This window comes from Rhincodon typus, chromosome 3 (assembly GCF_021869965.1).
Source record: "Rhincodon typus isolate 14 chromosome 3, sRhiTyp1.1, whole genome shotgun sequence".
Lineage (NCBI taxonomy): Eukaryota > Metazoa > Chordata > Chondrichthyes > Orectolobiformes > Rhincodontidae > Rhincodon > Rhincodon typus.
Window position 1 is genome coordinate 49257061 of NC_063334.1, and position 24349 is coordinate 49281409.

The 24349-nt window shown below is 39.7% G+C and overlaps 1 protein-coding gene and 1 pseudogene across 2 annotated transcripts in view; both read left to right on the top strand.

Annotated features, from left to right (window-relative positions):
• The window catches only part of LOC109913699 (guanine nucleotide-binding protein G(I)/G(S)/G(O) subunit gamma-7), a 345302-nt gene that overhangs the window by 185505 nt on the left and 135448 nt on the right, over window positions 1–24349 (top strand). The window lies entirely within an intron of this gene.
• LOC109936210 lies at window positions 1373–17383 on the top strand (annotated as a pseudogene).

Genomic DNA, 24349 nt, shown 5'->3' on the forward strand with positions numbered 1-24349 from the left:
CTCTATCATCCATCCATATTCAGGGTTAGCTTATGCAACCACTTGATGAAAATGCTATGCTGGCTGAATGGCCACCAACTTGGGAGGAAGTCCCTGCAGCACTCTGACACTGAACTAACCCTGGGCCCACACCAAATGCTCAACTCCACACTGCATTCAGTACAGACCATCGTAACACTTACATGATAGATGATAAAGTGATGTTGTGTTGCTCTCACAGGACCCGTGGAAGCTGTCCAAATAATAGCTCCCCTTCAGCTAACATTGGCTTGTTGTAACCTCATTACTGCTAATTCCACATTATTGAGTTGCCTAAGATCAATTTCCAAGCACCAATGGCTTGTAGCAAATTTCCTTTGACCAGCATCTGACCCCTAATTATCTTTACTCTGCATGCATAGCTAATGGACAGTGAAATTATTGCAAATTAAATAAAGATGTGCTTTGCAAATGGCTGCTTAATGTATTTGTTGTTATAATATCATAATGTCCAGCAAATATGGATCCTGTGCTTTCACCCATCAACCTGGCACTTACTCCACCCACCTTGAATGTTGGCCCAACCATTTTCTAGGAGCATTTTGCATCTAGAGAAGGTATTGTGCTGGCAGGGAACGTAGTGCACTCTGAATACTGTAAGCATGTGGTCACCAGGTAACCCACCAGAGGCTTCATATGCTGCATTACCTCACACTACCCTGAACTACATTGATCGTCATTACTGCCCAAAAATATTGGCATTTCATTTTGATGCTCTCCTTGTAGAGGCCACAGTCATGGTCACTTGAATTTTCCTGAAAGATCAACGGATGAACTCTCTAGGCTGTATTCACCTTGAACCTGTGACCAACTTCGACAAGCAGCTCCCAGACATAACTGACCAGACTCAGATTGCTGTGTGTGCAGTTCCCCAATTGTCGATATGTGATTCCCCTCACTGCTGTTGCTGGACTTACAGGATTGACTGCTGGGAGAATTCCCCTAACTGTAAAGTTCCCAAGCATGTCAAAGCCCCTGGACTGTCTGCAGATTGTGTCAATGTCTGACAGTTCAAGAACTCCCGAAATAACAACACCCCCACCTCCTCTTAACTGAACTGAGGACTTGCCCCGACCTGTTTCCAACATGACCATTGGGTTAAATAACCATGCAATATGTTTGCCGTGCAGGCAGCTGGCTCATGCTATAGTTTTGACAGTGACATTTCTGTGTGTCATAAAGCATGATGTTACCCTCCCGAACGACAGATCCCTACTAATAAGCACAATGAGCAGCTTGCTTCTTTGGATGTCTGCACAAAAGAGCACCTCAAAACCGCAGTAGCGACAGCCATTGGCTCTGGCTGAAATGCCAGTGCGCTAATTGGCATGAGATGGCCGAGCACAGCAAGGCATTGAAGATGCAAGCACGCAAGTAGGTGCTCGTTGTGCAAGAAATAAATGAGCGAGCAAGCAGCCCTGAGATGCAGCCTGATCCAATCCTTGAGCTGGATGCCTGCGCCTCCATGCAATGTGTCCTTACAGCAGCTTTTCAGTGCTAATTGCTCCAACGTAGGCATGTGATTCCTAAGTGGCCTGCCAGTGTGTCGGAGAGGTACCCTGAAGGTCATGAGGGTTTATTAGATGCCAGATGCCAATGTAATTGAATAAGGAACTAAATCAGAAATTGCTGGAAAAAACGCAGCAGGTCTGGCCGCATCTGTGGAGAGAAATCAGAGTTAATATTTCAGGTCCGGTGACCCTTCTTCAGAACTGATGTCGACGAAAAGGTTGGTATTTATGCAGAAGATGGGGTTGTGGAAGGGGTAGAAAGTAAACAATAGGGGGAGGCAGACCAAAGAGAGAGAAAAACAGCTGGTCAGACAAAGGAATGAGTAAAGGTTAGTCTGGGGGAATGAATAACTTAGAGATTATTAGTAGCCAAAAATAGGTTGTGTATGTGATGACAAGGCCTGGTCTTTGGGGCTTGGGGTAAAATTGTTGAACACGATATTAAATCCATGAAGGCTGCGGAGTTCCCAAGCAGAAAATAAGGTCTTGTTCTTCTTGTTTGTGCTGAGCTTCACTGGAGCACTGTAGCAACCCTGAGATAAAGATGTTGGTCAGGGAGCATTGTGGTGTGTTGACGTGTCAGGCAAATGGAAGCTCAAGGACTTTTCTGTGGACAGAATGTAGGTGTTCTGCAAAGTGGTCATCTAGTCTGCACTTCATTTCCCCAAAGTGAGCAGCAAACACAGTAGACTAGATTGAGTGAAGTGTAGGTAAAGCACTGCTTCACCTGGAAGGTATGTTTGGGACCTTGCATAGTGAAGAGGGAGGATGTAAACAGGCAGGTGTTACACCTTCTGCGATTGCAGAGGAAGGAGCTGTGGGGACATGTTGGAATCAAAGAGGAGTACTTCAGTAGGATTAACAGCTGGTTTGCAAAGCAGAGTGATACCAACAGTATCGGTTCAATTTCCGCTTTGTCTGAGGCTACCTTGAAGTACTCTCAGCCTTTCTCCTTGCCTGAGGCATGGTGACCCTCAGGTTAAATCACCACCAATGAGAGTGCAGTCCTATGATCTGATAAGTCTACGGCAAATTTTTTAAAAAAAAAAATAATCCCCCTTAATTGGCAACTTATCATTGATTAGTGAGAAAGTCGTCATACCACTCATGAAAAATGTAAAAGGTGGAGTGAGTTGTGCCCAACAGCAAGATGGCCCTTGCCAACTTCTCATCCAGTTCTGCCATACATCTCATCATAGACCACGTAACACAGATTCCATCCCTCATCTTTCAACTGTTGCAGGTGGAGTAAAAAACTTAGTGTTCTAAAGCCTGTGCAACCAGATAAATTGTGTTAAAGTATAGAATCTTGCTTAGACTATACTTTAAAATACTGGAAACAGTTCTGGTCTCCAATATAGGTAAAGTCACCATAGTCCCAGCAAACTGTCAGGTTTTCCATTATAGCAAGGATATAGATGCTGGAGAAGATCCAATAAAGATAGTTATTGAAAGGATGAAACATGAACTGAGAGATAATACGTCAAGAAAATTGAGCTGGCTTTTGTCTTTTGCAAAGATTAGGATGAGGAGTGACTTAATTTGACCTAAACCTCTGTCATTCTTTAGTCACAGGAGAGGTCCCAGAGGACTGAAGAATAGCCAATGTTGTTCCTTTGTTTAAGAAGAGCAACAGGAATAATCTGTGAAATTACAGGCCGGTGAGGCTTGCGTCAGTGAAAAGAAAATTATTGGAGAAGATTCTTAGGGGTAGGATTTACTGTCATTAGGAAAAATATGGATTTATTATCAATAGGCAGCATGGTTTCATGTGGGGAAGGTCATGTCTCTCAAACTTGATTAAGTTTTTTGAGGAATTGACAAAGATAATTGATGAAGACAAGGCAGTAAATGACAGTATGGATGTTTGACAATGCCCCTCATTGCAGGTTGATACAAAAGTGAAGTCACATGGGATCCACGGTGAGCTGGTAAGATGGATATAGAACAGGGTGCTTTTCAGATTGAAGGTCTGTGACCAGTGGTGTTCTGCAGAGATCAGTGCCAGGACACCTGTTGCTTGCAATATATATGTGATTTGTTGGAGAATGTAGGTGGCCAGTTAGTAAATTTATGGACAACACAAAGATTGGGGAGGCTGCAGATAATGAGGAGGATTTCCGGATGATACAGCAGAATATAGAAAGGCTAAATACTTGGTGGAGAAATGGCAGATGGAGTTTACTGCAGACAAATGCGAGGTAATGCATTTTGGAAGATCTGATGCCGGAAGGACGTATATAGTAAATGTCAGAACCCTTAGTATTATATACAGAGGGACTTAGGCATAGAGGTCCATAGTTCCTTGAAAGTGGCAACGCAAGTGGATAAGGTGGTCAAGAAGGCATGTGCCATGTTTGCCTTCATCCGTTGGGGCATGTGTATAAAAATTGACAAGTCATGGTGCAGCTGTATAGAACTTTAGTTAGCCCACATTCAGAATATTGCGTACACTTCTTGTCGCCACATTACCAAAAGGATGTGGAGATACAGAAATGGTTTGCCGCAATGTTGCCTGGTTTGGACGATATTAGCTATGAAGAGAGATTGACCAAGCTGGTTTGTTTCACTTGAACATTGAAGGATGAGATGCGATCTGATAGAAGTTTACAGAATTATGATAGGCATGAACAGAATAAATAGTTCGAGTCTTTTTTCACGAGATAGAAATGTCAATTACTCAGGGACCTAGGTTTAAAGTAAAAGAAGATGAGATTAAAGGAGATGTGAGAGGCAAGTTTTTCCACAGATGGTGCTAAGTGCCTGGAGTGTGTTGCCAGGGGAGGTGGCGGAGGCAGATACGGTAGCATCATCTGAAGCATCTTGACAAATAAATGAATAGGCAGGGAATAGAGGGATATGGACAGCATAGAGGTAAACGTTTTTAGTTTAGAAAGGCATCGTGTGTCTGCACAATATAGGTGGGCCGAAGGACTTGTTCTTTGTTCTAATTGAAGTTTTTACAATTATGAAAGGATTTGATAGCTTAGATGTGTGAAGATGGTTCCACTTGTGGCAGACTCAGTTATAAGGGCTATAAACATAAGATAGTCATCAATTGGGAATTCAAGAGAAACCCAGAGGTTAGAATGTGGAACACATTACAACTTGTAGTAGTTGAGTTTAACAGCTTCCATACAATTAAAGTAAAGCTAGACAGCCCATGAGGTGGAAATGAATAGAAGAATATTTTGACAGAGCTGGATGAATTTGGACTATTTTGTTATTTTCACATTGTGTACAATGCTGCTGAAGTTTGAGTATTCGGTTTCTTATAAGAATTGTTTCTGTAACTGTTATTTTCTGTAGATAAAGGGCTTTTAGAAGTGACACTGCAAAGAGTATTTCTTCAAATGTTGTGTTTACCTTTAGGAAAATCCTAGCTTCCGTTCACCATACTGATTCATATGAACTCTGTGGTGTTGTGCTTTCTAACCATTTATTGGTTAGGCAAGTTACGTACTGTTTACAGGAATTCTACCTTGGTTAGCAGCCACATGTGCAGGAAGTTCTTTTGAGCAACTGTACATAGTAAATTTACGGTAAAGTCTGACAGTACAGAATAAACATGGTGCTTTCTAATGGCAATACCTAGATGATTTAGTCAGAATTTTCTTGTCGTGAAAAACGTAACAGATTGTACTGGAAATGCCCTAAAATGTAATTATTGAATACCATTACTCCATTCACTATTATTCAGATCTTTTTAACAGCATATTCTTTAAGTTATTATTTCAGTCAGTATTTTGTATGGCTATGGTAAATGTTTTGAGGGGATCGGAGTTTGGTGAGCATCACTCCAGTATAAAATAGAAAATGGAGGCCTGTGAAAAATAAGGGCAATCATCAACAAAGTCTGTGAAAAGAACATTACAACCATGGGAGCTACCTGATTGAAATTGGATGGCATTTGCTGTTTATCTAATAATGAATTTGTAATATTCAATGTAAGCAACATTCTTTTTGAAAATTTTGCTGTAACTTGCAAGCTCTATATTGAGAGCAAAAGCGTTATGATAGCTAACAAATATCCTCCACTGTGGTTGACAGGACCACAATGGAGATACAAATCCGGGAAATGTAATTTTTAAGAAATATAGTGAAGACAATAAATTTCTTTGTAAAGTTTTGTACTTGAAAAGAGAATGACTAGATGTTTTTATGAAAATAATCAGGATAACTGTAGGGAGACAAAGGCAAATCTGACAAATTTAATACCATCACTTTGTTCCATTTATGCCAAAAGATTATTTACAAGAATGCATTCAGATTACTTACAAGAATGTTAAAAGCAATAGTGGAATAGCTAACAAAGATCCCCCAGTGTGGTTGACATCTGCCTTCACCTCTTCCCCACCTTCCCAGAACAACAACAGGGTTTCCATTTGTCCTTACTGTCCACCCATTAATCTCCACATTCAAAGGATCATTCCCCACCATTTCTGCCATGTCCATCAGGATGCCACCACCAATTACATCTTTCCATCCCCTCCACTATCAGAATTCCACAGGGACTGTTCCCTCAGTAACACCCTGGCCCATGCTGCCATTACTCCTAACATTCCTCACTCCCCTATAACACTTTCTCATGCAGTTGCAGGAGGTGTAACAATTGTTATTTCACCTCCTCCCTCTCACTGTCTAAGGCCTCAATCATGCCTTCCAGGTGAAGCAGCACTTGCGCTTCTTTCAATGTAGTCTACTGTATCCACCATTCACAGTGTGCTGTTATTCACATTGGCAAGACCAAATGCAGTCTGGATGATCTCTTTGTGGAGCACCTCTACTCTGTCCATATGAATGACACTGACCTTCTGATTGCTTGCCATTTCAATAAATAAACCACTCCATTCTCATGCTAACATTTTTGTCCTGGGTCTACTCCCACAAAACATAATTCGAGCTTGAGGAACAGCACCTTATTTCCTAGTTAGGGCATTTTACAGCCTGTAGAAGTCAATATTGAATTCAATAACTTTAGATACTGACTACATCATCCGTGTTCTCCATTTTCCTTGCATTCTCTCCTCCACACACAGCCTTGTCCTTTTTGTGTCTTGTTAACTTTGCTCTCTGATGAAGACCATTCTCTCCTTTTCACACTTTAACTTACATTTCGTTTTTTCTCTTTCACCACTATTAACAACCACTTTTTGTCTTTGTATTGGGTTGATTTGTGAAGAATATAGTACAATACTCGATAATAATCAATTTGCTGTGAGTTGTATAATTAGGATTTATTTTTCACTGTCCTATCATGCATCAGTTTGACTATTTGTTAACATAGAATGCTGGATAGTATGACCTGCCTGCTTGAGGTCATATGATGCATTTGGTACGACCTAGAATGCAAAATACCTTAACATGAATTTCTTGCATGAAGCATAAATTTTACATGTTTGCAGACTACTGAAATGGCGAAATGGTTATAATGGCACTTAAGGTCAGATTGCCATGGTGTAATGTTACTTCACTTTACAGTTGACAACAAGGCAAGGATTTTCTTGAAACTGAAAAAAACGAGTGTCTATTTTTAGAAACAAAGCATTTAGAAGGGTCTCATAAGACCATAGGATATAAGTGCAGCATTACGTCAGTCAGCTCGTTGAGTTTGCTCCACCATTCGAGCATTGCTGATATATTTCTCAAACCCATTCTTCTAACCTTTTGCTTTCTCCTGGTAACCATTGATCCCTTTAATAATCAAGATCCTATTTATCTGTGCCTGAAATACACTCAATGACTTCGCTTCCACAACTTCATGTGGTAGTGAGTTCCACAGATTCACCGTCTCTGGCAGACGAAATTCCTCCTCATTTACAGTTTCGAAGGGTCATCCCTTCATTTTGAGACTGCGCCCTTGGGTCCTAGTGTCTCCTAATAGTGGAAACCATCTTCTCCACATTCACTATATCCAAACCTCTCAGTATTCTGTAAGTTTCAATGATATTCCCCCCTCATCCTTCTAAACTTTGAGTGCAAGTCCTCAACCGCTTCTCATATGACAAGCCCTTCATCCCTGGGATCACTCTTGTAAACCTCTTGTAGACCACTTCCAACACCACACATCCTCCCTTAGGTACGATGCCCAAAACTACTTACAATGTTCCAAAAGTTGACCCTTATAGAGCCTCAATAATGCATCTCTGCTCTTGTATTCTATCTCTGTTGAAATGAATGCTAACAATGCTTTTGTCTTCCTAACTGCCTATTGAACCTGCATGTTATTTGAATTATGAAATAGGACTCCTAATTCCCTTTCTGAGCTTCAGATTTTTGAAGCCTTTTCCTGTTTAGAAAATTGTCTAACTGCCAAACTGCATAACCTCATACTTCCCCACAATGTGTTCCATCTGCCACTTCTTTACCTAATCTCCTAGCCTGTCCAAGCTTTTCTGCAGCTTTCCTGCTCCATCTGCCTATTTTTCTGACATCTGCAAACTTGGCATTAATATCTTCAGTTCCTTTGTCCAGATCATTAATATAAATGTAATGTTGTGGTCCCAACGCTAACCCGTGTAGAACTCCACAACTCACCAGATACCATCCCACTCTCTGCCTTCTTCCAGTCAGCCAACCATCTATTCATGCCACTACCTTTCCCCTAACACCATAAGCTGTTATCTTATTTAGCTGTCCTCTGTCAAAGGCCTTTTGGAAATCCAAATAGATCACATCCACAGGCTCTCCTTTATCTAACTTGCACGGTTCATCCTCATAGAATTCAAAAAGATTTGTCAGGCATGACCTCCCCATGATGAAACCATTATCCTTTTTTACTATGAACTTCCAAGTACTCCGCAATCTCATCCTTAATAATGGACTCTCAAATCTTACCAACGACCAAGGTCAGACTAACTGGCCTATAATTTTCTGTCCTCTGTCTCCCTTCCTTCTTAAACATGGGTGTTTCATTCACCATTTTCCTGTCCTCTGGAATCCTCCCTGACTCCAATGAATCCTGAAAGATTACCACCAATATGTTCACAATGTCCTCAGCTATCTCCTTCAGAAGTCTGGGCTGTAGCTTATCTACTAGGTTGATTTATCCACCTTCAGACCTTATAGCTTCCCTATCATCTTCTCCTTTCTGATGGCCACTTACACACACCTCTGCCCCTGACTCTCTTGAAGTTCTGGTGAACTACTGGTCACTTCCACCATGAAAAAGCTGATGTAAAATACTTATTTGGTTCCTTTGCTATTTCTTTTTCCATATAACTACTTTTCCAGCCTCATCTTCCAGCAGTCCAGTGTCCACTCTTGCCCCACTCTTACCTTTTATATATCTGAAAAAAATTTTTTGCAATATTCTTTTATACTACTACCTAGATTATCCTCATATTTCAGCTTTTCCCTCATTATTGCTTTTTTATTGTCCTCTGCTGGTTTATAAAGGCTTCCTAAACCTTTGGCTTCCCACTAATCTTCATCTCTTTTGCTTTTATGCTATCCCTGATTTCTCCTGTCAGCCATGGTTGCCTCGTCCTACCCTTAGTATGTTTGCTCTTACTTAGGATGAATTTCAGCGGTGCTTCCTGAATTACCCACAGAAACATCTGACATTGCTGCTCCACTGTCTTCCTGCTTGGCTCCATTTCCGATCAACTCTGGCCAGCTTGTCCCTCATGTGTTTGCAGTTGCCTTTACTGAATTATTATTCCATCACATCTGATTCCAGCTTCTCTCTCTCTGCCTCAGGGTGAATTCTATCATGGCCACTGCCCCCAAGGGTTTCTTTCATCTTAAGTTTGTTAATAAAGTCTGCCTCATTTCACATCATCAAATCCAGAATTGGCTGCTCTCTAGTGGCCACAAGCTGCTCCAAAAAAACCATCTCGTAGACATTCCACAAATTCCTTTTCTTGGGGTCCACAATCAACCTGGTATTCCCAGTCCACCTGCATATTGGAGCCCCATGTGACTACTGATCATTTCTTACATGTCTTTTCTGCCTCCAGACTTATTTTCTTCCCTACATCCTGACTACTGCTAGAACACCTATACATAACTCCCATCAGGTTGTTTTTCTCTTTGCGGTTCTTCATCGCTACCTACACAAATTCTGTGCATTCCGACCCTATAGTAGTTTTTGCAACTGATTTTATTTCATTTCTTACTAACAAGACAAGCCCACCCTCTCTGTTTATCTGCCTTTCTGCATCACAAACATATATATAAAAAAAAGGCTTTTGTATAAGTTCCATTGCTGTGTGAAATTCTGTAAAGCCAGTCCCTCTGCTCCTCTCAGCATGAATACAATATCCCTACTCAAGATAATGGTTTCATTACATCTTTATGCAGTTTAATCAGTATATCTGTGTATTAGAATTACATTTCTTGGAAACTAAGACTTTCTTCATAGAAGGCATTTTAAGTAAATTTCTTAAGTCCTGTAAAAGATACAACATTTTGTAAAGTCAGTGTACAATGAAAAAAAACGATGACATCCATCATTACACCAGTATCGTTAATCATTCTGTTTTTGCTTGTGGACCTGGCCTACATTATAAACTTAACGTACCAATTGAAATTTGCTTCTAAACATGCTTGAAAGGAGAGAATCCACTGAGTAACATGTTGTGCCTGGGATTGCCTCCAAGCAACCACAGATTTAGCAATTTGGTATTGATTTGACATACAATTACAGGTACTGGATGTCTGTTTGTATTTGTTTGTCAGCGTTTCGCAACATTTTTTGATGTTCAGATGGAGCTATTACTGGTATAAGTATTATTTACTGGTACTAGTATCACAGAGGTTACTGTGCCAGCGCTGGTTGCGTAACTACACCACAATAAGCATCAGTGCTCGCATACTAACCTTTTCTTGTACAGGTAATAAATTCTAACTTTATGACCTATTTTATTTGGCATCATCACAAAATTTTTCTTAGTTATATCTGTCAGATGTCACAAATGACACTTTTATTTGTTCTAACGTTTTGCAACTTTTTAGCTTTGGAACATCCTTTATCTATTATCTTAACTGCTACCTTTTTTAATTCTTTTGAATACACATTTGTTCTGCAATTACTTGAGTTATTTTCAAGGAATAATTTATAATTGAACAAAAATGTTTGCTCCACTTACAGATATTTCTTCAGTCTCTCAGCTGTCAATAATTTTTCTCATCCATCTCCTCCATTTTCAGAAGTGTATTTTCTTCATTGCTTTATTTAATTTTCAACTGTGTTTTGTCTTAGCCTTCTCCTTGTCCCTATTGTAGTTATTCAGTGTCTACTTCTAGCCTTGCTGTTTGCTGACTTTGAGTTGATTTTCTCTTCATTTGCCTGTGAACAATCTGAAATATCATTTTGATTCATTCTTGAAGTTCTCTCTTTTTCATTGAGTTAGTTGGTTCCACTCGGGCTTATACCCCTGTTTAGTTTATACTGTTGCTGCCATAGATAACAACCTTCACCTGCAGCATCATTAGGAAATGAATAAGATGCCACATCCAGAAATACTGAGACCCAACAAAAGAAGCAATATTACCTTGAAGCAAAGGCCACAATTTCTCACTGAACATTCAGACTTACAGTAAAATAACATGTGAAGACACAAGGAAAATTCAAGTGGCTGAAATTACTAATGTTCAGACATCTGAACATGTATAAGCTTCTATGTACACCATTGTATAAGCCATTCTGGTACTAGTGCTGTAGATTCTATCCTCCAAATAAACAAGAGAGGCTTCATGACACCCCAACCCCAGAATTTTGCAATACGACAAACCCGGAAGTGATTCTGTAAAATAAATAGGACGTCTGTTTATTATTTTCCATTTATCTCTTTATACAATTGTAACTCAACTATACATTGTTATAGACAAGAGAGATGCTGGGATGGTTCCCCTTTTTTCTACCTCAATTAACTGCAAAAAGATGTGTTTTAATCTCTTGAGTACTGTGTGACACTCAAACAGACACAAAACTTTTTTTTGTCTATTTAAAAACGAGAAAGAATTGATGTTTATTTCTCATCACCCAAATGTAATTGTAACAGCAGCCATTCAGACTCTCATAAAACACAACAAAAAGAAAACTGTCTTTTAAAAGGTTTTACTCTGGTCTTTTGAGATGAAAGTTGGCATTGTTGCAGGCTTGTTTACTTCACTAATACCAAATACTAGTGAACTAAAGGAAGTGGAGTTCAGAACATTTTGGGAATTAATTCACTGTGCATTATTTGCTGTATATGCAAGTTATTTGTCCTTACTGTAGTTGAAATTGTAGTCAAAGATTTGTGGGGAAGGTTCAACTTCTTTTTCTGCAAGTCAGTAGGTAAAAAGCTAGACTCATTCTTCTACCTCCCTTGTTGAAAGAAATCTAGTAGCTTTCCTGCTCCTCTGATGCTGCCCGGCCTGCTGTGTTCCTCCAGCTCCACACTGTGTTATCTCAGTCTCCAGCATCAGCAGTTCTTACTATCTCTAGTTTACTGTCTGTTATCTTTGTCTCCCCGGCTGACTGACATTTGAGGCTGCTTTCAAAATGTATGTTGACACATGTTTCTTATCATTTGCTAAATGCTGTGTGGTGACTAGTGTATTGGTTGCCACCAACAATGTTTGACATAGTGCAGTCTGAGCCACGACTGTCACACATCCTTGTGATGGAATGGGTTTTTTTCATGCCCGTTCTTGTGAAATTTTATTCTGCAGCTCCTAAATCTGTACGGTCATTGTGCAGCAGTCTCTAGAGGTGTTTTGACAGTAGTAGCTGTTAAGTTCACAGAAGACATCTGTTGCATTTTTAATGTCTTCTCAAAAAAGTCCTAAAATATCATTTGCATCTTAATGTACTGACCAGATAAACGGGCTAATTCCAGCCTTTGGATAGTTTCATGTGTGTCTGCATATGGGGGATGACGGTCACATGACCTTCTTGAGCCTGTCATGTTACTATGCAGATTGGTTGTATCCTGCATTTTTCATCGAAAAATGAAATGTTCATTTTTTCATAGATTCACTCATACACCAGCATGACAGTAACAAATGCAGACTTGTAAAAAGATATTTAATAGAACCATACAACACAAGAAAGAGACATTCTGCCTGTTTTAGCTATTTGTAATAGCTAGTCTGTCAACTCTAATATGAATGTGAAATATTGCAGATGTTGGAAATCTGGAATAGAAAAAGAATATACTAAAATTACTCAGCAGGTCAGGCACTGTCTCTGAAGACAGAAACAGTGATAACTTTTCAGGTTGATGACCTTTTGCTAAAACATTCTGAAGAAAAGTCATTAGCCTGATATGTTGTACTGGATGGTTTTGTGTTTGGACTGACTTCAGAGACCTTTGAAAGTGGGTCACGGGATCTGAATATGGAAGTCAACCCCATTTCAATATGCTTCTGACATTTTCTGGCATTTTTAATGATGGGAAGTATGAATCTCTCAGACATGATATAAATCACACAGGCAGGTAACTGAGCTCAGCAGAAGCATTTGAAATTAGGGCTGAGTTCAAACTGGCCGCATTTTCACTGTATTAAAGTGTATTAAAGGCGTTAATCAGCAGTCATGATTTGATGCAATAGATGTAAATACTCTTAAAGGATAGGTAGGATCAGTTTAAATGTCATGATCTGAAGTTCTTTAAATCATCATCCCGTTAAAAATAGTAAAAAAAAAACTGAGCTGTCAGTTGGAGTTGAAGGAAACAAAACCTGTTAGATTATTTTAGAGATAGTAGGAACTGCAGATGCTGGAGAATCTGAGATAACAAGGTGTAGAGCTGGATGAACACAGCAGGCCAAGCAGCATCAGAGGAGCAGGAAGGCTGACGTTTCGGGCCTAGACCCATTTTAGTTGACAGGCCATTTGGTGTAAGTTAGGAACAAAAAACATGAACACATATTCCATGGTGTTAATTGTGTTCTTTGTTGATATTTCTTTCCCAAGGGCTGTTTTTGTAGCTGAGGCCATTTGAATTTTAGCTGAATTTCAAAACCTACAGGAGCACTTATCTAAGCAGGGACTTCTGAGTTACTGGTTTGTTTAGTAGTTTAGAGAGGGTACTCAAGGCTTGACTATCTTTCATATGAATAGTGAATGGCTGTTTGCTTTTATAATTTATTGACTTCTTGAGAGTATTACAAAAGTTTTGAATGAGTTTCATGAATGGAATTGTTTTTTCATTATCTAATGTTTGAGTGAGAGCTGTATTAGTTGTGAGAAATTTATTTTATTATTATCTGCACATGATAGCCGAGGTCTGCTTGTAGGGAATACTGGATGAGTGACACTGGAAATAGCATGAAGGGTTAAAGGGGATTGTGTTGGCTTTAAGGCATCAAACGGTATGTTGGGGCATGAGTTAGCACAGAGGTGCCATAGAGAGTGTAGAGAAGCATGGACCAATGGTGGCAGGTCATGGGGGTATGAAGAGGCTTGGGGAAGCGTGAATTAGCATGGAACAGTATGAAGGCACCTGAGGTAGTGGAGTTAGAGGGCCTAACAGCTTGTGTAACAACTGGAATCATGTACAAGAGATCTTCTAATCAGTGCACATTGTCACCCACCCACATTTGGCTAAAATTGAATGCGATTAAACTGACTTCCCAACACGAGATACTGGCCTTTGTGGGGTATATCTAGCCTGTAAACTCTGTTTCACTAGTCTCACTCGTGTCCTGTTCCCCCATGGCTTTGCCAACATCCACCACCTCCAGTTAAATGCTCTGCCAAGAAAGTAATTTTACAATACAATGACAAGCAGTGGGCAAGATCCAATGGAGGTGGCAGATCAATGCAGAATGTCTGCAGGAGGTGAGCGAACAAAACTTTTGGGTGAAGCATCCACTAGTTGCTATAACTTGCAGAATCATATAACTTCTGTAATTGAATAAGTATATAATTGCATTGAAAAGAATGAACATAAAAAATCACCACAATTTTTATGAAGTAGCTTGCACACAGCAATGCTAGAACATCTTACCACCCGCACCCCCCCCCACCATTATATTTGGCTTCTGCCACTGCTATACTTTGCTTATGGAGACAGGTTTGACTGTTGACTTGGAGCAACCCATACGTGGTCTACTTAAAGATTCATTGGGATGCAGGGGTCACAATGCCTGATTACTTTGCATCTGCTCAAAGTGATGCAGGTAGTAGACAAACTTGACATGTGCAGGCCAGCCATGAGTGCACAGCTGGCTGCGCGGAGAAAATAAGGGGGCACAAGTTCATCCGAGGCTAATACAAGTCAAACCTAGCCTGTGCTGGAAGCCAGTCGCACCTCTTAAACGAGAGGTATATTCTTTATGTGACAGCTAATTTGACTGGCTGGGAAATTGATTAGAAACAAGAAGAAACTTGATGACTGAGCAGCTGGCCAGGACTTCTAGGTTCTCAGATGCAGAACTGGAAGTCTTACTGGGAGAGATTGAAAATAAGAGAGTAGTGAGAAGCCCTCACAGAGAGACACTATACAGGCAGTGTGAGCAAATAACTATGGAGGTCAATGCCAGGATTCTGGTCCTAAGGTTCCTGGATACAGTGCTGGAAGCTGCTCAATGACTTCACAAATGATCAAGGCCACTAACTGCATACTCGCATGTCATATCCTACCAACTGCACCATCAATTCTAACTACTGCTCTGTTACACCATATATGCAGTTATCACTCTGCAAACCTCTTACACATGTGTAACAGCTTCCACATACTTCCAGTTGTTCAGCTACTTAAGTGACACACCACCTAAACTCATTGCAGTACACTCCCTTAAATCCACTCACCTCTCTATTGCAAGATAAAGTGGCATGTAACAGGGGGTAATGGTGACAACAGGTCGAGGCCAGGCACAACTGTATATCTACAGCCTTGAAGGAGACAGTGCTTTAGTATTAAATGCATAGCCATGATTGAGTAGCATTTTTTATGCCGTCTCTGAAATTGATATTTCTGCCTTTCACAACTGTTGAAATACTTCTTTTTCAGCAAAGTGGCATGTTATACAGGTTGGAAATGAGATAACAATTCACCTCTTCGTTTCTGTCGCTGCCAAGGAACATGGAGGAGCTCAGCTCCAACCTGGCACAAGGCTGAGTACAGAGCTTGAAACTCATCCATTCCAAGATGGAAATAGTGGCCAACCAGATGAGAATATTTTCAGATTAAAGCATGATGCAGGGTCTGATGGCCAATGTTTCAGCTTCTATTTTTGGCACAAGCAAAAGTCTTACAAAGTCTGACTGCTGCAGTGGAAGCTCAGATTGATGGCGTAAGATCTCTGCTTGTCACTATGAAAGTCCAGCTTGTTGCCATGCAGGCTCAGATCTCACCATAACTACAGGTGCACATGCTCAAACAATCATGCTTTGTCTCATAGCAGTCTAGCATGCTGTGCTTCAGCAGATTACAAGGATTGTTGAAGTGCGCTCCCATAGGGTTGGCAATGATTTTGGGCTGAATGATCCTGCTGTCCCCATCCCACCCGCCTCCATTAAAAGTTAATAGCCTTTACCAGTCATGTACCAACTGCCTGTGTAGAGTTTGCACATTCTCCCCGTGTCTGTGTGGGTTTCCTCTGGGTGTTACACTTTCCTCCCACAGTCTAAAGATGTGCAGGCTAGGGGGATTGGCCGTGCTAAATTGCCCATAGCGTTCAGGGATGTGTAAATTAGGTGGGTTACAGGGGGATGGATCTGGGTGTAATGCTCTGAGGGTTGGTGTGGACTTGTTGGGCTGAAGGGCCTGTTTCCACACTGTAGGGATTCTATGAAGATTTACAGTATTGCTTAGGAGGACTAGACCAAAGGGATTCACAAAACAGTTGCGAGGGTATGTACAAGGGTGAATAGTTGAGAATTGTATGTATTGTTATAAGTACTTTTGAAATAAAGTTTGTACATTTGCTTTATGGTGTCACGTATTTCACGATTGTGGTTGACAATGCACTGTAATTCTCCATAACCAAGGAATGATAAGGTGGAGCAGTGTTAAACAATTGAGCAGAAGACACTGTGCCCATTATGCAGGCACATCCTTGTCATCTTGTGATGACACTAACACCATCAACGATGAAGGCACTTGTTGCCAAATGTGAAATCAAATACCTGGCTTCCCTGAGATGCTTAAAGGCTTTCCAGACACTGAAGAAACTCATTGGATTCAAGGAAAACAATATCAATTAAATGCAGAAAAATCCGATTCAACAGAAAATCCTGTTGCATATGAGGTTTACACTTTGATTTCCATACAGGAAGAAGTTTTCCCCAACTGGGGAACTGGTCCCTCTTTTGACACTGACTGGGGTGTATGCTGTGCTGCGAACGCATGATCCTGGCAGAAGCACTAATATACAGACACATAGGGATGGATTGGTGGTGAGAGAAAGATAAATAGCAGGCTAAGCGGTAACATTAGATTCTGCATTTCATGACAGAAAAGACGATTATTATCGAATTTATTAAACGGCTTAGATGGGAGTGAGAGAAGGTAAATCTGAAGGAAGACTGGTACAGACCTAACACAGTGGCTTAAGTCTTAAGCTTGCCTTATTTGACAAATTGAATGTTCTAGCAGTTTATGTTTCCATGCACAGTACTATAGTTATTCAGGATATCAAAAAAATTTTCAAATATTGGTCTGAATATTTCAGATTGCAGGCAGATACCTCACTATGCAGAGGTTATGTGCCCACTGTGTCTGTGTACTGCAGGGATTGGAAGCCACTTTTGTTGATCATGCCTCAAAGTTTGGGAATAAAACACATAAATTCAGTTCACATCAAACAAATGTTTTAAAGTTCTTCAGTCTTTAGGAGTTTGAGGAAGAAAACTAAATAATGCTAGTTATTTTTTAAGATTTCTTGGAGATTAATTAATCTGTATGGATCCCATATGATTCAGGTTACAGTAAACACAGGATGATGGGAGTTTGGGCAATTATCATTGGGTAATTATTACAGTTATCGCTGCCAAGGAATACCACATAGTGTGAAAATTATACATTGGAACACTTCGGTAGCTTTAGGACTTTTATTTGCAACATTGAAGGGGATGCTAATGGCTAGTGTAATTCTGCATCAAAGAAAATTCTGAAGATGCAAAATGTTGGATGTCTGAATTGATCAAGTAGCACTGGCCTCCTTTTATACCTGGTATCAAGCTTGAGGTGCAGACCAATAGTGTTGTGCCAGCCAACAAACTTTTTGAGTCAGAAGAAAAAATTGAAATCCTTGGTTTTTAAAGCACCAAGTTAGACAATCAAACATTGTTGTTGAATAACTACAGCAGAGACTGGACTGTTTTTATAATTCAAGTGATCTTTTTAACCATATATCATAAGGAGAGAAGAAAATGTTCTTTGCAGCATTTTCAAAAATAATGAAATAACCCTCATTTAGTTACCAATTTGCTTCCAAGTAGTTTACTAGCAACTTCAATATACCTAATTTCCTTTTGAACAGATGGCTTTTAAAGGTGGATCTTCTTCATTTTGTGGGATCCAGCAAAAGCAAGTATTACTTGGAAAAATATTCTAGAGAGGAGTTGGCAATATGGGTAGGACAACATTGAGGGAAAATGACTGGGGAAGAGAACCAAACAATGCTGATGCACAAAGATAGCATTATGCTTCGTCTATGCTTGTGAGTGTTGTCATATGAATCATCTGAAGCCTGTTTCTTAGATGAGAATCTTAGCTGTTTATCAATTTCTTATTTGCCTGAGCTTGGGGATGTTTCTCTGAACTCTGCGAATCAAATGATTTATTCAGGGGAACTGGGATCTGACAAGATGGTGATGGGTATTTTTGTCCAAGGCGAGGATGTGCTGGCTGCCTTTTCCCTTCCTCCTCTTTTCCTCATTCTGGCAAGCGCTCTTCTGATGCACATTGTGGAAGACACAGCAGACTATAGAAATTCAGATGACACTTTTCTGCAAAGTAGGTGAGGAAGCATCCATGGCCACAGAACCATTGTTTTAAGATGCCTATCCTCTGCCTCATGATGTTCCTTGAATCAACAAGACGCTCACTGGATGAATGTCTATGTATGATCTGGTGGCTTGGGTAATCATTCACTGCATGCACGACAGAAAACTCTTTGCACTCAGCAGTCACCTTCTAGTTTAATAAGGTGGCTTGAAGAGTAGTCTGACGAAGGATGAAAGCACCTTGAAAGCACATAATGTTCTGGGGTGTGGCTGCACACAAACTGCTTGTTTACTGAGTGTGGTACTCCTTGCACATACAGAACATCTCCCTGTTTAAATGCAGTATCCGTCTGGGATGGAAGAAATAGCTGATTCTCATTGGAAATACTCTCTAATTTGGCAAAGCCACATGTCAGTCTTAGAGAGAATACAACATCCTTTAAGGTTTTAGCAAAAATTTGTAGTTTGGGTTGTGGGTGAGGTTGTTGACTTGCTCACTGAGCTGGTTTGTTTTCATTTATACGTTTCATCACCATGCTAGATAACGTCAACAGTGAGGCTTCAGATGAAGCGATGTTGTTCTACTCTGCTTGGAATTTATACTGTCTGTCATTATGGTAAGTACCGTAATTTCTCAATCCATAATACAGTCAACAAACATATAGAATTGGATCCCATATACAAACCCATACAGAACAAAACCAGAAATGACACTACTCACCATAACAGACTGGATAGTATAAATTCCATGCAGAGTAGAACATCGCTTCATCAGAGGCCTCACTGATGATGTTACCTAGCATGGTGACGAAGTGTCTGAATGAAAACAAGCCAGCTCAGTGAGCAAGTCAACAACCTCAATACAATGTCCTGTGTACAGAGAATATGTGCCTCCTGTAGCAATAGACTGTAAACTGCAATATGTGTGGAATGTTGCTTATTCCAATGTGGAAGGATCAGTTGACCTAGAGGTTGAGAGCCACAGTCACTGACAATCATTGGCGGTATCTTCCTTAGATGAAATTTTAAACTGACATCTATCTGCCGTTTCATAGCCCTCATGTGTAAATGATCTCATGAGACTATTTTGAAGAAAAAAGGGAGTTACCCCAGGACTTTGAATAATATTTATCCCAGGATTTTGAGCAATATTTATTCCTCAATAGTAGCCTTCCTTGAAAAAAAACGATCTAATCATGTTCTTGAGGGCAGCTGCGTGCAAATTATCTGCTGCAGTTACTGTGTTAAACTATTCCAAAACTACTTCATTGGCTGCAAAGTGCTTTGGAAAGACCTAACATCAAGAAAAAAAAATGAAAATACAATTGTTTCTTTTTCCCCCTTTCTCTGACACATCAGCAACTTTCTCCAAAATACCAGATGTAGTTAATGCACACCTGAAAGAGAATAAGAGGGTTACCGTTTTCGATACAGAACATTATTAGAACTGAAAGCTGGAACAGAAGCAATTTGCTTTGTAGGACAGCACACAACAAAGGGCTGCAAAGGAAGAAAATCAGGCTACAGTTAGTAATGTTATGTATGCACAAATGAACATGCTTATGTATTGCTAGTTTTCATTATTTCAGATTTGAATTATTTGCAGTTCAAAACCCTTCTTTACGATAGTGTGTGCAAAATTTGTTGATACTCAGAGATGATGAAGTAGTATTGGTGTAATGAGACTGTATTTGTTAAGGGCACATTCTGGAACATTCCAGAAGTTGTTGTGTAAATAAGTCAAGCTTACACTAACAATATTGCATACATTGAACAACATTCTGTTGGAGATTTAAGACTACTGAATCACCAGAAGCCAGTTTAGTTTTGCGATTGTAATTTTGCATGTAGGTGACATTGGCACCAAATGTCTCACAAGCTTTTATTTATTTCCACGTGATTTGGGCAAAGGAAAAATGATAGGATCAAAGAATCCCTCCAGTGTGGAAGCAGGGCATTCCGCCATCGAGACTGCACCGACCATGCAAAAAGCATCCCACCCAGACCTACCCCTCTAACCTTATTCCCATAAACTTGCATTTACCATGGCCAATCCACCTAACCTGACGAGAATTTACAGACTCCACATAGTCACCTGAGGCTAGAATCAAACCTGTGCCCCTGACACTATGAGGCGGCAGTGCTAACCACTGAGCCACCATGCCAGGATTGTAGGCAGAACTGTATTGGGTCTGGAACATGTAAAACATTACAGTGGAGAAAAAAAACACTTTTGTAGTGATTTCTTCTCTGGGAACTTTTGGAGCTGTACTTTCATGACCAGTTAATTTTTTAAAAATTCATCAGGCTTTCAAGTTTGTTTTTAAATAAAGCAAAGTGTGTACTGTGCTCCAGTATATGTTTGTATCCTTTATTTTTTTCTTTTATTTGTAACTTCAAACTTTTTATTATTAATTAAGGCAACCATAGAAATGTTTTGTATCTTGAAAGAACTTGCACACTAATCAGAAATAAATTAGCTCTGTCTTCTTGGTGGTCAATACCCTGCCTACATATGTGTATGATTTTCTGACCTATTAAAAACTGATGTTCCTGGTTGTCCGGATGGACTAGTTTCCAGAGCTATTGTCTATTTGGTCTTCAAATAGTTTTCCAAAACTCTCCACCAAGATATTAGAGGTGATATTTATTATAGATAGTCATTTCTGCTAACATTTTACCCTCAGCAGGGTAATTTATCTGATGCAGCAATGCTTGTGTTATATCCCACAACATGAGACTTCCCACTCCTAACTTCCAAATGATAATGTAATTTGACAGACTACTGTCAGAACAACTGTATGAGCTCAAAGGTATCTGTCCCCAGCTATAGCAAGTATGTTCTGTGAGCTCCTGGAAGATTGACAGAATACAAGAATGAACTCTCAGTCACTATTCAAACCTCTGAATGCAGCAAGTATCTTATCCACAGAGCTAGCCACTGTAGCTATGTACAAAGTGCCCCAGTTCAAAATATCACAATATAGCATAAAGTTGTGGCAGTTCCAATCAATTCAACACACATTCGATAGAAAGTCTGATGTGTAGAAAGAGCCTCTCTCAACAGTATAATTTCATCTGAGCAGAAATTTAAACAGATAATTGAGAAGATGGTTAAATAGGAGGATCAGTAGTCACTATTAACCGTTATTGCACCCCTGTCTAGACTGCAGAGTTCACTGTAATGACCCCAAGTTTCAGGTTCAACTGGAATTTCCACCACTCATTATTCTTTATAATCTAAAACTAAACATGATAAATATATATAAAAACGGTGCTTACTTCCTGTACCAGTTAACTCTGAAGTGGCATGTAATTTTGCTGTTTTAACATTATGAGGCCTGTAACCTACGATTTTGAACAATACTTTTCTCATGAGCTGTAATTCCACACCTGATCTCAAGGTAAAGAAGATGAGCATCAGCCACAGGATTACACAGGAGAAATGAGAAGACTCCTGAATGTCAACCCAACATTGTTGTCTGTTGTTTTTCTTCAGCTCCTCCAGTTTGCCATAATATTCTCATCAGTTTTACATTCTGATGTGAAACTCAAAATTAAATAAGGGAGATCTATTATTGAGCAGACAGGGTAATAATAGCAGCTTCCTCAAAGGTTTCCCTTTGTTCTGAATTTTCCAATCAGAAAACATGTCTTCTGGCCTAATGAAAATTATTTCTGGCTCCATTCTAGCCTTTATTCTTTGGACATTTCTGTTAGGTTAGCCCCTCAACCTTCTAAACTTGGGGAAAATAAACCAAATTTATTGACAAGTTTATTATTATTTAAGCCTTCATATCTTTCGACTAAATAACTGAATCCCCTCCAAGATTAACATATCCTTCCTGAACTATAGTGCACAAAACTCAACAAAAATGTAATCTGATCAAATCTCTGTATAACTGAAGCATCACTTCCCTTTGTGTTCTATTCCTGTTAAGATAAAAGTCAACATTCTTTAAGGTTTTTTTAGAAGCTTTTTGTACCTGTACATGAATTTTCAGTGATATATGTATTTGGGTATTCACAATGCTTGTTTGGTGTTTAAAATGGCCTTTCGTTTTAACTCAAACTATGGTAAAATAGAAAATTTCTGCTTTAACTGGATTTCATGTTTGTGATGTCAGGTGTAAAAGCCACTTCACCCGAGATAGGGTGAGAAATTACACTGTGGAAGACTTTTTGGGTTTATTTTTGCATAGTTATGTTATGATCTTTCTGAAATATAATGTAATATGAAGATGGGCAGATGCAGTGTACAAAATCTCACCACATGCTATTTAGTTGAAAGAATATGATTTTCTAACTTGGCATTTAATGGCAGACGGAAAACAATTATATTGGTCTCAATATGAACAATTTCATTTTTCTGCGATGCCATAATGAAGACAGGTTCTGGAAGTCAGGAAACCAAGAGTCCTCCGTCCCCGGTGCTTTGCATTTTCAGAAGCTGTATTGTGTGTGCTTTTTTATAATAAACTACAGCCTACAGCTGTGTTTTGCTTTCTTTTATTTGAGAGGTTGGTATTGCCATTGTTGGCTTTTTACAGCAGATCAAGTTCCTGTAGCTGTTTGCTGTCTGTGGAACACAACAGATGGTCTTCATTTTTTCTTGTAGATATTGTTTTTAAAACTAAGGTTAAAAATATTAAATTTTTGCTAGCACAGTAGTGTTATCACAGTATCAGATTAGAGATGTGTGTAGATTGAGTGCCACTTGATCAGTTGCCAAGTTGTAAAGATGTAGTTTGGATCCAATGCTATCTCTTTGTAGAAAAGCAGGAAAAAATTTACTGACAGGATCATTCCTAAGAACACCCTGGCAATCATCTACAAGGGTCTTTGTTGATAATCTTTGACAGCATGAGTGTTCATTCTGTTAGCTGCAGGTGTCAGGCCAGGAACTCAAAGAAATGGGAGTAAAATTGCGAAATCAAACAAAAGACATGCGCAATGCTCCTGTAAAATAAATATTGGAACATAATATTGTGTTGCTAGCCATTTTGCCATTCATTTTAAACACTACTAAAACACAAAATAATCTAGGAACGTCTCAGAAAGACTGCTGATTTTTTTAAAAAAGTGAATCTTTGCAGCCACATTATGTACAATGAAGATTCAAAGAGTTGATGATCTGTGGTACACAATGACTTGGAAGAAGGGTGGGGGTTGGAAGTCGACCTTTCAATGATACAGATGGGATCTTTACGTTTGATCTCTTCACCAGATCTACTTACTTTGGGTTTTCACAGCTGCCATGAGTGTGCATGCTTTCTGCAGAACAGAAATTTATCTGCTGCCCACTTTTTTTTTTGTTGCTAGCTTTGCCTATCAATGAATCAGTCACCTTACCAAGTGGCTGATAGCTGATGAGTCAAGTTGAAATTACAGATGGGAGCAGGTGAAATGCAGCAAATTGTTGAACAGGAAAGCTGTTGTGCTGCAATTTTACTTTAATGCATTCAGACAGTCGGGACTAATGTATTTCTCAGACTGTCTGGTTGGAGCTGTTATCAATGGTTGTGGTTGCTTCCCTACCCCACAATGTAGGCGAAGCTGTAGCCTTCTCTGTGTTGTGGGATGCTTGTAGAAGTAGAATTAGCAAATAACCTTTAAGAAGTAAAGATGCCCTTTGGTACATGACTGGTTGTAGATAATCCCACAATGTTTCTGCCTCTCCACAGTTTGATAGTTGTGCGTCGTTTGGAGGTTTTTGCTGTGAAATTCTGTCATTACTCAGCTCTTAGAAATTGTTCTGTTGCTCTTACACTGCCAATTGCGATTAAAGCAATCCAGTATTAAACAACAAGGTGCAGGGCTGGATGAACACAGCAGGCCAAGCAGCATCATAGGAGCAGAGAGGCTGACGTTTCGGGCCTAGACCCTTCATCAGAAAAGCCTTTTCTGATGA